At 43.6% G+C, this 17,899-nt stretch overlaps 1 protein-coding gene across 5 annotated transcripts in view; it reads left to right on the top strand.

The window, feature by feature from the left end:
- The first annotated feature begins 149 nt into the window (after nucleotides 1-149).
- CNOT1 (CCR4-NOT transcription complex subunit 1) overlaps nucleotides 150-17,899 on the top strand; it is a 148,032-nt gene continuing 130,282 nt past the window's right edge. For all 5 annotated transcript variants that reach the window (XM_081336113.1, XM_081336115.1, XM_081336117.1 and 2 more), the window contains exon 1: nucleotides 150-304. The gene's annotated coding sequence lies outside the window, so the exon portion shown is untranslated. The remainder of the gene's footprint in view (nucleotides 305-17,899) is intronic.

Here is a 17,899-nt window from a genome sequence, read left to right on the forward strand (position 1 = left end):
GGCGACATCGGGGTGTCCTTCTAGGGATTGGGTAGAAGACTGGAGGCGGACTCGAGCACCAGCCGGGACGAGTCTCTGATTGGTCAGAGTTGTTTCCGCGCAGGCGGATTGAGCCAGGTCCAGGTCCCGCCTCCTGGTTTTGCGTCCTGCGCAGAGGAAGACGGGAAGAGAAAGGCCGCGACGTGAGCGCGCGGCCTCGGTCGCCATTTTGTTTGGGGACCAGCTCGAGAGGCGATTAGGAAGAACGCGAGCGGCTCGTCCGGCGCCTGGCCTGGCCCGAGACCCTCGCCCCGAGTCACCCGAGGTGAGCTCCGCGCCTGCGCCCCAGGTTGGAGAGCGGCGGAATTTCCAAGCCGGACGCACCGGGGGAAAGGAGCGGCGGGAGTGGTCAGCCGGCCATTCCGGACGCTTTGCCCGAGGCAACTGAGCGGAGAGGCCTCTGCGGCGGCCCTTCTTTCGGTCCCGGGCGGCTGCTGGGAGGTCGGAGCGCTCCTCTTCCCCGGTGGCGGCGGGCCAGCCGCAGCTACCCGCAAAGCCTCCCGGGCGGCACGTGGCGGTCTGGGGCTCTCACGGGCTGAACGCCTCACGGGGGCCGCCGCCGTCTCAGGCCCGAGCGAGCCTCGAGCGGTGCCATGGGCCGCCGTGTCAGACAAATCTCGTTAGGTACCATTCTGGGGGGAAAGCCGCGTCTCTTCCAGTTGGGGGAGGATCGAGTTCGCCGAGAAACTTTCGCAAGTGGCGATTGAAGTACTTGTGCCGGTGTACGTGCAAGGTTATAGGAAAAATGGCAGGATTAAAAAGAAACGATTCCAGTCTCAGCCATGCAAGCGCTGTTAATTTTCTTGATTGGACCAGATCTCTGTTGGAGAATAGTTTTTAATCTAGAGTTTATGGAAATGGATAAGAGAGCCAGTTTGGTCTAGTAGTTACATTAGAAAGCAAGAGTCCGTGAGTTCGAGTCCCGCCTTAGCCAAGTGGGTGACTTTGGGCCAGTCACAGCCCAACTCACTTCACAAGGCTGTTATTGTGGGGAAAATAGGAGGGAAGGTGTGTTGGGTTAGGTTAGGTTAGGTTTATTAAATTTATATGCTGGATATGTTCTCCGCCTTATTTGTAAAATCAATAAATGCAGGATACAAATAAGAAAAATAAGGTGTAAATTCTGAAACTGCTGATTCAGATCTGGGCTGTACTATGATTCCTTTGGTAATAAGTCTTGCAGTTTTATCTAAATGTAGTGGAAGCATTTGTAACATCTCTATGGCTAAATATGTAGCATTAATTTAAAAATCGATTGCCCCATCTATCATGGTTTGTAACTTAAATGTATTTTTCCAATAGAAGGATATGTGATTGTCATCAGGATTTTCAGTAATGAGCATTCCTTAAGTTACTATAATACTCTCTAGGGTAGCCTGGTTGATTGGGCCCATAGAATTGGTACAGTTCTTCTTGTTAGCCTATAGAGGTCATCCTGAAGGGACAGCTATTCTGTTAGATTCCAACTTGTTTTGTAATGAAACTGTTTGGAGATGTTGTGTGGAACTTAGAGATGAGGTATCTCTTAACTGTGATTATGACAACTAATAATTCTTGTTGTCCAATTGCAAGGACCTTATTGTAGACTAAATTCAATGATGATCTGGATCAGGCTACGCAAGCTATAATTAGAGACAGGTAAGTTAGAAGTTGTGTTGGTTGTTGTGAAACCAAGCTCAGTAATTGTGATTTGGCCTATTCTGTATGGCAGGCATGTCAAACTGCCGGATGCATCATGCCGAAACTGCACCCACCTGATTGCCGGCAATGGGAAAAAGTCACGATACGTTGTGTGACGTTGTGAGTTTGACATGCCTGCTGTATGGTGTCACACTTCCTCTGAGCAAGTAGATCCACACTCAATGTATTTTAATTACCAACTGCTAGATTTCTAGGTGCTGGCAAGGAATGCATTTTCACTACTTTGTTTAATGTTTTAGCTTTCACTACCTCTGGCAACACCTGCACATTCTTTAGTTACAACACGATTGGACTGCTGAAATACTCTCTGCACAGAGAGATATTTCCATAGTTTCAGGAAGTTCATTTGGTTCTATTCTTCAGTGTAGGAGTTAGGCTTCCAGTTCCAGTTATGAATGTAGACATCTATAGGCATCATGATAGAATTAGAGTGAACATTTTTGCTGCAGTGTTACATTTTCTTGTAATTTTTATTGTAAATGTCTAATCCAGCATCTTTACATCAAAACTGCTATGTTATTGATATTCCTATTGTAATTTTAACTCAAATCCCCCTGTTAGGTATGATTTGGCATTGATAAGAACGTACTTATCAAGAGTCATCTCATAGGAAGGTTACCTGAGATTCATAATCTTTCAGTTATTTCTTGTGATGAATGTAGACTTTTGGAATATTTTGTGTGGAATTTCAGTGCTCTGAATTTATCAATATTTATATTAAGTCCATTAGATCTTCTAAAACAGGGGTGTCAAACTCGCAACATCAGGTGACGTATTGCTACTTTCTCCGTTGCTGGCAATGGGGTGGGTGCGGTTTCGGCATGAAGTGTCCAGCCCGCGGGCCGGCAGTTTGACACCCCTGTTCCAAAACATCAGTATGTTGGGTTTTTGACTACAGGATAGCAGTAAGGATTAGTGGCATCTTTTCCAATGTCCTAATATGTTTTGAATACCAAATGTATTTCTAAGCATGTTGAATAATTCTAGTTCTTTCTGCTTTCTGACAATTAAGATGAATACTGAACTGAAATCTTTACAAACATGAATGCAACTAAGTTCAATATATATACATAGGTAAAGGTTCCCCCACACATGCGTGCTAGTCGTTTCCAACTCTAGGGGCCGGTGCTCATCTCCATTTCAAAGCCGAAGAGCCAGCGCTTGTCTGAGGACGACTCCATGGTCATGTGGCTGGCATGAGTAGACGCCAAAGGCGCACGGAATGCTGTTACCTTCCCACCGTAGTGGTCCCTATTTTTCTACTTGCTTTTTACGTGCTTTCGAACTGCTAGGTTGGCAGAAGCTGGGACGAGTAACAGGCGCTCACTCTGTTACACGGCACCCAGGATTCGACCCGCCAAACTGCCGACCATCTGATCGACAAGCTCAGCGTGCTAACCCACTGAGCCACCGCATCCCTGTATATACCTGTATATATGCCTTTATATATACATAGGAAATTGTTAATTTTGGTTTGTAATATTCTGTGACTACATTTGCCAGGGTTGTAAAATCCTTTATTATTTTTGTAAAATGATACTACGCTTGGTGGTAGTAGTGCAAATATTGCTACATTTGACATGTTCCTTTAAAAAGAAAAAAAATAGCTTTGTGGTAAAACCTACATTCCTGAACGTATCTGTATGAAGAAAGGTCACAAAGGAGGGAGCCAGAGGCCAGACAGAACAAATTTAAATAATAGGAAAGTGCTGTGGGTGCTTTGTTGCTTGGGAAAGAAGGAAGGAAATGAAAAAGATCTTGTAGTATACGTTGGGGATCATAAGGACAGGAGTATAAGCCTTAGCATGAGGAGGAGAATCTGGGTAGAAATTAATATTTTCTGGTTTAAGGCCTTTCGTGCATAATTAAACTTATACCTTCACTTCTCTGCGTATATATTCATAAACAGTGCTCCACAAAGGCAGACCACTTTATATGCTTCCCCATTCTTAGTTCATAAACACACAAGTGTGTCTAGCTTTCACATTATTTGATAATTCATGCTCTTCACATTTACTCCTATTCAAGCCACAATCTTCCATATGCCATGGTTGTTACTGGATGAGGCTTTAAAGTAGTAAGAGAAAGTTTGTGAATCTTTGAATGTAATCTTCCAGTACAGTGAGTACCTAAAGTGAGATCAGAACTTGATTTAAGTCTTATTAATAAAGAGGTTCTGATAAACAACATAGAAAACAGTGTTCTGTGACATGCCTTTACAGATAGTCCTTGACTTACGATAAGAATTGAGCCCAAAATTTCTGTTATTAAGCGAGACAGTTAAGCGAATTTTGCCTCATTTTATAACCTTTCTTGCCACAGTTAAAGTGGATTGCTGCACTTATTAAGTTAGTAACTTGGTTGTTAAGTGAATTTGTTTCCTCCTTGACTTCTGAGAAGATTGAAGAAAGTGATTGCAAATGTCATAAATATGAGTCAGTTGCTAAGCATCTAAATTTTAATCACATGACTATGGGAATGCTGCAAGGGTTGTAAGTGTGAAAAATGGCCATAAGTTACTTTGTTCAGTGTTGTTGTAACTTTGAACAGTAAATAAATGAACTGTTGTAAGTCAAGGACTGCCTTTATTGAACCTGTTCGGTTCAGTTCACACTTATATTTCGTGGAAAAAGTATATGAAACTTTTGATTTTGTAACTGGGTGTCACCTCCTTTTAGCAACAGTGAGTTTAACTGAGCATTTTCCCCATACATTGGCTTCGAAGTATTTTGAACTTTTTTCTTTAACAGAATTATTTTGGCTTTTATTTTAGGGCTACCTTGTTGAAAATACTAACCATTTGTGCCTATTTGTTTATTTATTAAATTTGTTTTCTGCCAATCTCACCATGAGGTGGATTTGATTTAAATCAAGTTGATTTAAATCACGATTTAAAATAACTAGTAAAAAGGCTTGATTTAAACCAACTCAATTTAAATCATAATTTTAAAAGAGCAACTATCATCTCTGTCCTGCAGTGGCTCCTCCTCTGACCCACTGTTGACTCACCAACAGTACCATTCACTTTAATGGGACGGCTGGTGATGCGGCAGTGACACAACAAGGTGAGGGACATGGGCAGCAGAAGAGTGGATGCTAGCTAATAGTGGTTCCTCCTTAACTCTGAAGTTCATTATAGTTGGCACTAGAGATGGATGGTTGCTGGATACCCTTGTCATGGCTAACTCCTCTTCTTCAGCACTTAAGGTTTGACCTTGGTACCGGAGCTGGAGACAGTGCTTGTCCCATTCACTTTTTTAAATCTTGTAATTTCTGCTTGTCAGTGTGTAGTTCTGTTTTTAAGTGCTCACTCAGTTCCTTCCAAATTTCAACAGCATCAGCAATAAAAGAACTATTTTTCTGGATTTTGTTTAAAGCTTTAGAAATGGGTTTCAGGATGCTCAGCATATGTTCAACATTTCTCTTAAGCCCAATCTTGAGGATTTTGGCTTTGATAGTGCCATCTATTTTTTCTCGATTTTGCTCACAAACGGTCATCAGAATAGGCCAGTTTTTATATATTGTTCAAAACAGTCCACAGAGCTCCATCTAACATCTTGTGGGAGCGTTAGCTTGGTTCCACCCATTATTTTCAGAGCTGATGCTGCAAAATGTTACAGAAATATTTAGCAATTTCAACATTATTACTCTTTATTTCTGAGACACAGAAATCTTTGGCTACGAGGTGTATCAAATGAGCATTACAACCATATGTTATTAGCTTGGTAGTTTCTTCATGTTCTAAATTTCTTCTCATTTTGGACACATTTGCAGTATTGTCTGTGACCAAACTGCATACTTGACATTTTGAGGTTTTTTTGCATGTTATAATAACTTTTGCTGCTGCTGCTGCTACTACTAAGTATACTGGTGTGTGTACATTTCTGAATTGTTTCTGCAAAGAATATATTCTTTTTTTTTGTACAATAGGATCATTGTGGACATTTCTCCACCCATCAAGACTTAGGTTAACAATTTGTTGCACATTGATTTGTTGCACATTGCATAATTTCTTCATCATATACTTTATCCAGCAGTTTCCCTGCAACATCTAATCTACTTGGTGGACTGAATCATATTAACTAAGTGTGGGTTTTCAAGCAGACAGAAAGAAGAGCTTGTTGCATAAACCGAGCATTTTTTTCTTCAATTAACTTTTGTTCTGATCTGTTTTTTATCACAAAATTTCTATGGCGGTGGTTTCAGATGGTTTCTTTTAGGTGATATATTGCAGATATGTGTAAATGATGTGACTTATGCAATATCCTGAAGAGATAACTCTGAAAGGTGTATCAAACTGCTGACCCGTGGGCCCAACACGTCACGACGAAACCGCACCCACCAGCAATGGGGAAAAAGCTCTGATACGTTGCATGACAGCGCAAGTTTGACATGTCTGCTGTAGAACATGAGGATGGCGATTTAAAAGGGATAGTTTCCAGAATCTTTTATGTTGATGGTGGTTTCACCTAAACAAAAAAGTCAGTGCTGTTATTTTATTATTTAAACCATGTATGCTTACTGTGAACTAGTCATTGTATTCACACACAGTACAGCCTAAAAAGGAATATTTACACATTTCAACTCATTTCTTTTTTGGGCAGCTGTATAAAAATGCAGTGCCATGCAATAACAATAGCAGATATATAGATATATATTGCTTTAGTATAACAATACCTCATGGGAGTCTAAAAAATTGTTGTTGTTAGTTGCGAAGTCGTGTCCGACCCATCGCGACCCTATGGACAATGTTCCTCCAGGCTTTCCTGTCCTCTACCATCTTCTGGAGTCCATTTAAGCTCACGCCTACTGCTTCAGTGACTCCATCCAGCCACCTCATTCTCTGTCATCCCCTTCTTCTATTGTCCTCAATCTTTCCCAGCATTAGGCTCTTCTCCAGTGAGTCCTTCCTCCTCATTAGGTGGCCAAAGTATTTGAGTTTTAGCTTCAGGATCTGGCCTTCTAAAGAGCAGTCAGGGTTGATCTCCTCTAGGACTGACCGGTTTGATTGCCTTGCAGTCCAAGGGACTTGCAGGAGTCTTCTCCAGCACCAGAGTTCAAAGGCCTCAATTCTTTTGCGCTCAGCCTTTCTTATGGTCCAACTTTCACTGCCATACATTGCAACTGGGAAGACCATAGCCTTGACTATACGCACTTTTGTTGACAGGGTGATGTCTCTGCTTTTTAGTGTGCTGTCTAGATTTGCCATGGCTTTACTCCCGAGGAGCAAGCGTCTTTTAATTTCTTGACTACAGTCCCCATCTGCAGTGATCTTGGAGCCCAGGAAAATAAAATCTGTCACTACCTCCATTTCTTCCCCATCTATTTGCCAGGAATTGAGAGGGCCGGATGCCATGATCTTGGTTTTCTTAATGTTTAGTTTCAACCCAACTTTTGCACTCTCCTTCTTCACTCGCAACAAGAGACTCTTCAGTTCCTCTTCACTTTCTGCCATTAGAGTGGTATCATCTGCATATCTTAGGTTGTTGATATTTCTTCCGGCAATCTTAATTCCAACTTTTGACTCCTCTAGCCCTGCCTTTCTCATGATGTGCTCTGCATATAAGTTAAATAGGCAAGGCGACAGTATACAGCCTTGCCGGACTCCTTTCCCAATTTGGAACCAATCAGTGGTTCCGTGTCCAGTTCTCACTGTTGCTTCTTGGCCCGCATATAGGTTTCTCAAGAGACAAATAAGATGTTCTGGTACTCCCATCTCTTTAAGAACTTGCCACAGTTTGTTATGATCCACACAATCAAAGGCTTTAGCATAGTCAATGAAGCAGAAGTAGATGTTTTTCTGGAACTCTCTAGCTTTCTCCATGATCCAGCGTATGTTGGCTATTTGATCTCTAGTTCCTCTGCCTCTTTGAAATCCTGCCTGTACTTCTGGTAGTTCTCGATCCACATACTGCTGGAGTCTAGCTTGTAGGATTTTAAGCATAACTTTACTAGCATGAGAAATGAGTGCAATGGTGCGATAGTTTGAACATTCTTTGGCACTGCCTTTCTTTGGAATTGGAATGTAAACTGATCTTTTCCAATCCTGTGGCCACTGTTGAGTTTTCCAAATTTGCTGGCAAATTGAGTGTAGCACTTTTACTGCATCGTCTTTTAAGATTTTGAATAGCTCAGCTGGAATACTGTCACCTCCACTAGCTTTGTTGTTGCTCAGCTTTTCTAAGGCCCACTTCACTTCACATTCTAGGATGTCTGGCTCGAGGTCAGTGACCACCTCATTGTGATTATCAGGGACGTTAAGCTCATTCTTGTATAGTACTTTTGTGTAATTTTGCCATCTCTTAATCTCTTCTGCCTCTGTTAGGTCCCTGCCATTTTGGTCCTTTATCATGCCCATTTTTGCATTGAACGTTCCCTTCATTTCTCCAATTTTCTTGAAAAGATCTCTGGTCCTCCCTATTCTATTGTTTTCTTCTATTTCTTTGCACTGTTCATTTAAGAAGGCATTCTTATCTCTTCTAGCTATTCTCTGGAATTCTGCATTCAATTGGGCGTATCTTTCTTTTTCTCTCTTGCCTTTTGCTTCCCTCCTTTCCTCAGCTATTTGCAAAGCTTCCTCAGACAGCCATTTTGCTTTCTTGCATTTCTTTTTCTTTGGGATGGTTTTGGTTGCTACCTCTTGTACAATGTTGCGAACCTCTGTCCATAGTTCTTCAGGCACCGTGTCTATCAGATCTAATTCCTTAAATCTATTTGTCACCTCTACTGTATATTAAACAGGGATATGATTTAATTCATACCTGACTGGCCTGGTGCTTTTCCCTACTTTCTTCAGTTTAAGCCTAAACTTTGCAACAAGAAGCTCATGGTCTGAGCCACAGTCAGCTCCTGGTCTTGTTTTTACTGACTGTATAGAGCTTCTCCATCTTTGGCTGCAGAGCATATAGTCAATCTGATTTCTGTGTTGACTGTCTGGTGATGTCCATGTGTAGAGCCGTCTCTTGGGTTGTTGGAAAAGAGTGTTTGCTATGACCATCGTATTCTCTTGACAAAATTCTATCAGCCTGTGCCCTGCTTCATTTTGTACTCCAAGGCCAAACTTGCCTGTTATTCCGGTTATCTTTTGGCTTCCTACTTTAGCATTCCAATCCCCCATGATGATAAGGACATCATTTTTTGGTGTTAGTTCTATAAGGTGCTGTAGGGCTTCATAGAACCAGTCAATTTCATCCTCTTCAGCACCGGTGGTTGGGGCATAGACTTGGACTACTGTGATATTGAATGGTTTGCCTTGGATTCGAACTGAGATCATTCTGTCATTTTGAGGATTGTATCCCAGTATTGCTTTTCCTACTCTTTTATTGACTATGAAGGCTACTCCATTTCTTCTGAGGGATTCTTGCCCGCAGTAGTATACCTGATGGTCATCTGAATTAAATTCACCCATTCCTGTCCATTTTAGTTCGCTGATACCTAAGATGTCGATGTTCAGTCTTGTCATCTCTTGTTTGACCACGTCCAGCTTTCCTTGATTCATGGATCTTACATTCCAGGTTCCTATGGAGAAAAAATCTTTACAGCATCGGACTTTCCTTTCACCACCAGACATATCCACAGCTGAGCGTCCTTTAGGCTTTGGCCCAGTCGCTTCATTCTTTCTGGCGCTACTAGTACTAGCCCTCTGCTCTTCCCCAGTAGCATATTGGACGCCTTCCGACCTGAGGGGCTCATCTTCCAGCGTCATATCGTTTTGCCTTTTGGTGCTGTCCATAGGGTTTTCATGACAAAGATACTGGAGTGGGTTGCCATTTCCTTCTCCAGTGGATCACGTTTTGTCAGAACTCTCTGCTATGACCTTTCCGTCTTGGGTGGCCCTGCACGGCATAGCTCATAGCTTCATTGAATTACGCAAGCCCCTTCGCCACGACAAGGCAGTAATCCATGAAGGGGGTCTAAAAAAAATACAGTGAAATAAAAACAGTTTACCAATGGGAAGGTCCTGCCTCTTCAAACATGATTCTTTCCTCATCTCATGATGTTGTTTCATTTGGGCCACCAGGCCTTGCATTGTGCATGCATACCTGCTTTACCCATAGGTAGAGGAACTTCATTAAAATATTCACAAACTGGGTCTCTTTTATGGCCTGCTGCCATTTTATTCCTCAAGGGAGGAATAAAGCACTTCAAACTATGTGCAGAAAAATTGCAAGGTTTATAAGCTGCTTAGAAGGTTTCACTTTCATTTTTACTGCCTGCCCTTCCTCCTCACACTTGGAGCCTGGTACAGATGCATTTCTCTTCAAACAACAACAACAACAACAACAACAACAATAATAATAATAATAATAATAATAATAATAATAATAATAATAATAATAATAATAATAATAATAATAATAAGTTGGAAGGGACCTTGGAAGTCATCTAGTCCAGCCCCCTGCTCAGGCAGGAAACCTTATACCATTTCAGGCAAATGGCTGTCCAGTCTCTTCTTAAAAACCTCCAGTGTTGGAGCATTCACCACCTCTGGAGGCAGGTTGTTCCACTGGTTAATTGTTCTAACTGTCAGGAAGCTTCTCCGTAGTTCTAGGTTGCTTCTCTCCTTGACTAATTTCCATCCGTTGCTTCTTGTCCTGCTTTCAGGTGCTTTGGAGAATAGCTTGACTCCCTCTTCTTTGTGGCAGCCCCTTAGATATTGGAACACTGCTATCATGTCACCCCTCACTCTTCTCTTCGTTAAACTACACATACCCAATTCCAGCAACCGTTCCCTATATGTTTTAGCCTCCAGCCCTCTAATCATCTTTGTTGCTCTTCTCTGTACCCTTTCTAGAGTCTCGACATCTTTTTTACATCATGGTGACCAAAACTGGATGCAGTATTCCAGGTGTGGCCTTACCAAAGCATTGTAAAGTGGTATTAGTACTTCACTTGATCTTGATTCTATCCCTCTGTTAATGCAGCCTAGCACTGTGTTGGCTTTTTTGGCAGCTGCAGCACACTGCTGGCTCATATTGAAGTGATTGTCTACTAGGACTCCGAGATCCCTCTCACAGTTACTACTATTGAGCAAGGTACCACCTATACTATACCTGTGCATTTGATTTTTCTTGCCTAAATGTAGAACCTTACTTTTTTCACCATTGAATTTCATTTTGTTAGATAGCGCCCAGTGTTCGAGTCTGTCCAGATCCTCCTGTATCTTAAGCCTATCTTCTGGAGTATTGGCTATTCCTGCCAGCTTGGTGTCGTCTGCAAATTTGATGAGTTCCCCATCTATCCCCTCATCCAAATCGTTGATGAAGATATTGAAGAGCACTGGGCCCAGAACAGAGCCCTGGGGCACCCCACTACACACTTCCTTCCATGTAGATGCAGTTCCATTGAGGACCACACGCTGAGTACGGCCTGTCAGCCAGCTACGAATCCATCTGGTGGTGATGCTATCTAACCCACATTTTTCTATCTTATCAAGTAGTAGGTTGTGATCTACTTTATCAAATGCCTTACTGAAGTCCAAGTAAATTATATCTACAGCATTCCTCTGGTCCACTAGTTTTGTCACTTGGTCAAAGAATGTAATAAGATTTGTCTGGCATGATCTGTTTTTGACAAACCCATGTTGACTTTTAGTGATGACTTTGTTTGCATCAAGGTGTTCGCTGATTTGTTGTTTGATTATCTTTTCCAGAATCTTCCCAGGTATTGAGGTCAGGCTGATAGGTCTGTAGTTTCCTGGATCTATTTTTTCCCCTTTTTTGAATATGGGAACTACATCAGCTCTCTTCCAATCCTCTGGTAGTTCCCCAGTGCTCCAGGAACTATGAAAAATATAGTTCAGTGGTTCTGAGATCACGTCTGCCAGTTCCTTGAGAACTTTGGGGTGTAATCCTGGTCCTGGTGATTTGAACTCGTCTAGGCTGGACAGGTGTTCACTTACCATTTTTTTGCCTATCTTAACTTGCATTTCTATTCTGTTTTTTATGGCACTGGTTTTGGTAGGTTGGACTGTTTTTTCCCTTTGTGTAAAGACAGATGCAAAAAACGAGTTAAATAGTTCTGCTTTCTCCCTATTGCCTGTCACCTTCTTGCCACTTTCCCCCACTAATGGACCAATCATTTCCTTAATTTTTTTCTTGTTTTTTATATGTTGAAAGAAGCATTTTTTTGTTGTTTTTGACTTTGGTCGCAAGCCTTAGTTCATTTTGAGCCTTAAGCTTTCCTCACTTTATCTTTGCAGGCACGGGCTATTTGCTGATATTCTGACTTAGTTATGTGCCCCTCTTTCCAATTCTTATACTTGTCCTTTTTATCTTTCAATTTATCAGAGAGTTCTTTATGCAGCCATGCTGGTTTCTTTTGAGAGCTGTTATTTTTCTTCTTTGTTGGTATTGTACTAGACTGGGCCTTTATTATCTCGCTTTTCAAAATTTCCCAAGCTTCTTGAGTTGTTTTCCCCTTTAGGATTCTCATCCATGGAATTCTTCCCATGGTCTCTCTAAGTTTATTGAAATTAGCTCTTTTAAAGTCCAAGACTCTATTTTGGCTGTGTTCTATTGCTTGTGCTTCCAGAATGTTGAATTCCAATATTGCATGATCACTTCCCCCCAAGGTTCCTGTGGCTTCGACACCTTCTATCATTTCATCTCTGTTTGTGAGAATTAAATCCAATATGGCTAATCCCCTAGTTTCCTTCTCTACTTTTTGGGAGAGAAAGTTGTCTGCTAGGTTTGACAGGAATCTGTTTGATCTTCCACTTGGTGCAGAATTTGTCTCCCAGTTGATATCAGGGTAATTAAAGTCCCCCATTACTATTGTGATGTGCTTCTTAGTTAGCTGACTAGCAAAAAGTTCATCTATTTCCTCTGCTTGGTTGGGCGGCCTATAGTATACACCTATGGCAATGTCATTTTCCCCCCTTTTATATTGACCCAAATGCATTCAAGTTTACAGTTTTCGTCATTGTTGTGCTCTATTTCTGTAGAGATAAAGTTATTTCTTATATAGAGAGCAACTCCACCTCCTCTTTTGTTTAGTCTGTTTCTTTTAAATAGTTTAAATCCCTCTAGCTGTGTGTTCCATTTGTAGGTTTTGTCCCACCATGTTTCCGTAATGGCAACAATATCATATCTTCCCTCATTTACCTGAATTTCTAGTTTACCCTGCTTACTGTTCATACTCTGTGCATTAGTGTATAGACATTTGAGTCCTTTATGACTGACTGACAGTTTGTAGTGTACATAGATTTGCAAAACAATGGGATAAAGGAATATTCCTGAACTTTGTTTTATGATTTGTCTCATGGTTACTGTGAAATTCAATGCAGTGCATGTTATCTTAGCTTGCAGAGCTTGGATTCATTGAATGAGTTTACCAAAAATGTAAATATTACCGAATATACAGCTCATGCTACATAACTAAGCTCTATTTCATGCTGACTAAACTAAATTATTAATGTATCTTAAATAGAAAACTATCTTTAGATTTTAATTCCAAAAAGCATTTTATTAAAATAAATTTGATAAAAATAAAAAAAATCCGATTTTTTATTTATTTATTTTTTAAAAACATCGATTATTATTCACCCTGCCACAAGGTAACTCTTGGTGGCTTACAGTGTTAAAAAGAATACAGTAATAAACGTATGTAATAAGAGTAAAATACTCAAAGGGCTGGAAAGGACCTTCAAGGTCTTCTAGTCCAACCCCTTGCCCAAGGCAGGAATCCTTACCATCCCAGACAAATGATTATCCAATCTTTTCTTGAAAACCTTCAGTGAAACATCCATGCACAGGAGTTAAGTTGTTCCATTGCTTAGTCCTTAACCCTAACCCTTAACCTTAACCCTAACCCTAACCCTAACCCTTAATTCTAACCCTTAACCTTAACCCTAACCCTGACAAGCTTTGCTTCTTGTTCTGTGCTCAGATGTGATGGAGAATAAATTGATGCCCTCTTAATCTTGAACTGAGGTGATGACTAGCAGTTTGAACTGGGTCTTAGCAGTCACTGAAATGACTTCACTAGTCAGGTAGTCCTCACTTAAGGATAACAGATGGAACTGGCAACTTTGTCATTAAGCAATGTGGTTGTTTTGTAAGATACCTTAAATTGCAATAGACTTACAATCTCACTTCCACTGTGATCATTAAGTGAGACACCATGTGACTTTGACTTCAACAGATTCTCCATTAATTCTGTTTATTGGAAGCTGACTGAAGCACAGAAACGGCAGCAATGTTCTTAAGTGGAAGGACTGGTTGTAAAGTTACTTCTTCAGCACTGTCATAACTTTGAATGGTTGATAAGGAGCAGTTGTTAAGTGAGAACTACTGGTAGATGTAATTCTATATTTGTTAACTATTATGCCAGTAATCAAGCTGCTGCACCACATACAGTACATTTCAGTAGTCTAATAGAGTAATGGTGATGCCCTATGCTGTATGATTCACTGTAGCAAAATCCTCCCACTCTAGATAGCATCATAGACAGGACATCAGCCAAAGCCTTCCTGGCCATGAAGCATATAAGTACCAATAAAGGAGAATATTTGTAGCTCAGGGTTGGTGCTTGGTTGTTTTCTTGTAGATGTTTCATTGCCCAAACCAGGTAACATCAGTGCTAGACTAGACATTCTTGCATTACATCCCCAATCTCCCGCATTATGTGTCACCCTTAAACAATTTATAGGGGTGAGAGAAATAGTCCAGAAGGCTCCAACTAGGCCCAGGGCTGTCTCCTTTTTGCCCCACCTGTGGACCAGTAGCGCTTCCCCCATCCCTTGTTTGCACTACTGCTAAAATATAAGTTCTTCTGGTAATGGAAGATGTGATTGGAAATAATGGAGACAGACTTTTGTATATGAGGTGCTGACATTCCAAGAAATCTTTCTCCACCAACTACATGCAGCCTCCCAAATTTCAACAAGATTGTGCTTATTTAGGATACCTTCTGAGATGATGTTAAAGCGTTGAAACTCAGAATCTCAATTCCTCTTACACTTCACTTGGCCATCCTATTTCCCTCATTTTTTTGCATTGTACCACTTTTGTCGCCCAGCAAGGTGTCAAAAACATGACCAAAAAAAGAGAGGGAAAAAATGATAAAGTACAGGTAGTCCTCAACTTAGAACAATTCGCTTAGTGACTGTTTGAAGTTACAACGGCACTGAAAAAGTGACTTATGACCATTTTTCACACTTATGACTGTTGCAGCATCCCCAGTGTCATGTGATTTACGTTTGGATGCTTGGCAACTGATTCATACTTATGATGGTCACAGTGTCCCAGGGTCACGTGATCAAGTTTTATAACTTTTTGACGAGTGAAGTCAGTGGCCGGGGGGGGGGCAGCTCATCTCTCAGGTTGCAGGGTGCCTGTGTGGGGGGAATCCCTGGGTCTGGTGGAGGGGGGTGGGACTGGGGTGGATGCCCTCCCTCTCTCCCATTGTCCCTTCCTTCCTTTCTTCCCTCCTTCTTTGTCCCTTCCTCCTTTCCCCCTCCATCTCCCCTTCCTTCCCTCCCTCCTATCTCTCCCGCCCTCCCATCTGTCCCGCCCCCTCCGCTTCCCTCCTCCCTCCCTTCCTTCTCTGGGAGCTTGAGGTTGCTTCTTAAGTGAGGCCAGTAAATACTTACTGGGTATAACACAGCTCTCAATAAGTTTCTGACTGAAATCATTGGTGATGACTTCTACTATCATAAAGCTTCTTGTCAAGTTCTATGTTTCAGTATTTCAAAACCTGTGTTCTTAGAGAGGTGTCCAGTAGGATGGAGCAAGTGCTTGCCTTTTTTTTAAGAGACTACTTTGGGGACTGTGGGCATGTAGGAACTGTCTGTCTGAAAAGAGAACCTTTTTTCCTCATGCAGAGTGACAAGATGCCATGGCAAGCGGTTGGTAGATAAGGAAAGCAATCTATGCTCAGAAATGAATTCCAGTGTGGTTATGATTTTAACTCAGCTTTTATTCCCTTTAAAATAGGGGTAGGGCTGCACCTAAACAGATAATTAGCAAAGACAGGGATCACAGAAACAATACTACTGCTTTTTAAAAACTGAGCTCCTTGTTTGGAGGACTATGTGGATTCTTCCAAGGAGCAGAGAAACAAAATTTAGAAGACATGGAAAGGCATCAAAAGCTGTTGATAGAAAGCAAGCGAGATGCGCAGGAGCGCGAGATCAGTGTTTCTGAGCATACGCCGATTCGCGCTCCTGGAAATCTCACTCGCTTTCAGCTTGCTTTCTTCAAGCAAGTGAGATGCGCAGGAGCACGAGATCGGCGTTTCTGAGCACATGCCGATTCGTGCTCCTGGCAATCTTGCTCGCTTTCCGCTTGCGGAGTTCAGGGCCGGCTGTACGGAGTCGCCAGAGCTCCCGGCGGGTCGACTGGAGCCTGTCGGCAGAGGTCGGGACTAGCCATATGTAGTCACCAGCTGATTGGTGGCCCCAGATGCAGCCTCCTGGGTGCATGGCATTGCGCTGACCCGCTGGGAGCTCTCTGTGGACTGCAGCCCGTTGGCGGAGGTTGGTGCTGGCTGTATGGAGTCCCCACAGTGGGGGGGTAGGGAGTCAGGCGGGCACATTTTCCCTCCACACCCGCATTCTGTTGGCGCGCATCATCAAAACAAATGGCCTCGATTCCCACCTGTTGCTGTGGGATGACTCCTCGGGGAGGAAACGCCGTCTGGCCACTTTGCTTTCCCCTCCGTAAAGCCGGGCAACTCGGGAAGAGGAGAGGGGGAAACATCTCGAGCCCCTGGAGGCAACGTGAGGGCCGTGAGGGGAATCACAAACCCGCGGGGGGGGAGAGGAAAATAAGATGGAAGAGAGTGAGGCCGCAACAGAGAAAGAGAGAAGGGGGAAAAGAAGGAGGGGAGTTGTGAGGTTGGCGCTCAGGGCTGCGATGCGAGCGGTCTCAAACACCTGCCGAGCGAGTGGATAGGTCTGTCCCCTTCAGGCTTGCGCTTGCTTCTGAAGTAAGAGAGGGCTAAGGACGACACGGATCCCGCACGAGAAGAGTTCGATCCAGTTGCTGCACAATGAGTCCCGGGGGAGGGCGGGGCCTTGTTCTACTGTGCTCTTCGCACACCCTCAGTAGGGTTCCTGTAGGGCAGGCTGCCGCCAAGCAGCTTGTTTTCCAGCAGCAAGTGCTGGGAAGGAGCAGAGGCAGGGGGGAGGATGGCGACCCCATGTACCACCAGCTGGAAAGCCCTGGTCTAACCGACGGGTCAGCAACCCGCAGCTCTGGAGCCGCATACGGCTCTTTAAGCTGTCTCCTGTGGTTCCGCTATGTGCAGTTCCGAAAAAAAGTGGGAGTAAAAAAGTTCAATCAATTCAAACTTCACACACACACACACACACCTCGCGAAGTTTGAATTGATTGGTTGAACTTCTTTGGTTTGTGGGACTGCCCACAAGCCGTTTGTGGGAGTCCCCACAAACCTCTGCTTCTTCGGACTGCATGTGGTGGAAGCGGAGGAAGAGACGGGAGGACTGGAAAGGTGAGTGGGCCCTTTTTCTACCTGCTGCATGGGTGGGGGTGGCCAGTCTCAGGGTGCCCCGGGCCCTCCTCTTCCCTGCCCGGCAGGTCTCCCCTCGCCCTGCTCTGCCACCGCCTCTGCTAGCCCAGGTGGTGGATGTGGATTTGCCTGCCCATGTCTCGGCAGCAGCAGAGGCGGTGGTTCCTCTCGCTGCGCCCTGCACTCGCCTGCCCTCCCGTCTAAATGCAGGCGGGCCCAGACCGGTTGGAGGGGGCACCATTTATCCCTCCCCAAGCAGCTGTAGCCAGTACTCCTGCTGACAGCATTCACACACACACACACACACACACACACACACACACACCACCATTTCTCCAGGGACCCAGAGGTGTCCCCACCGCCGCATGGTCATCCGCCTGCTCCGGGCCTGCCTCTTTCCTGCCCGGCGGGTCTCCCCTCGCCCTGCTCCGCCGCCACCACCTCTGCTAGCCCGGGAGGGTGTCACCGGGGATCTTGGAAGCTTCGCCTGTCGGCCCCTGCCTTTTGGCCATCTCGCGGTCGGTGGATCTTCCAAGAGATTCCCCCGCGGTGCCTGCCAGGCCTGATGAACTTTGCAGCAAGTCCAAGCCATTGGCGCGCCTCCCCTGTCGCCGTTTGTGCAGGGACCTAGAGGCATCCCTGCTGCCACATGGGGATCCACCTGCCCAGGGCTGGGTGGCAGCAG

The sequence above is a fragment of the Vipera berus genome (assembly GCF_964194415.1).
Source record: "Vipera berus genome assembly, chromosome: 10".
Lineage (NCBI taxonomy): Eukaryota > Metazoa > Chordata > Lepidosauria > Squamata > Viperidae > Vipera > Vipera berus.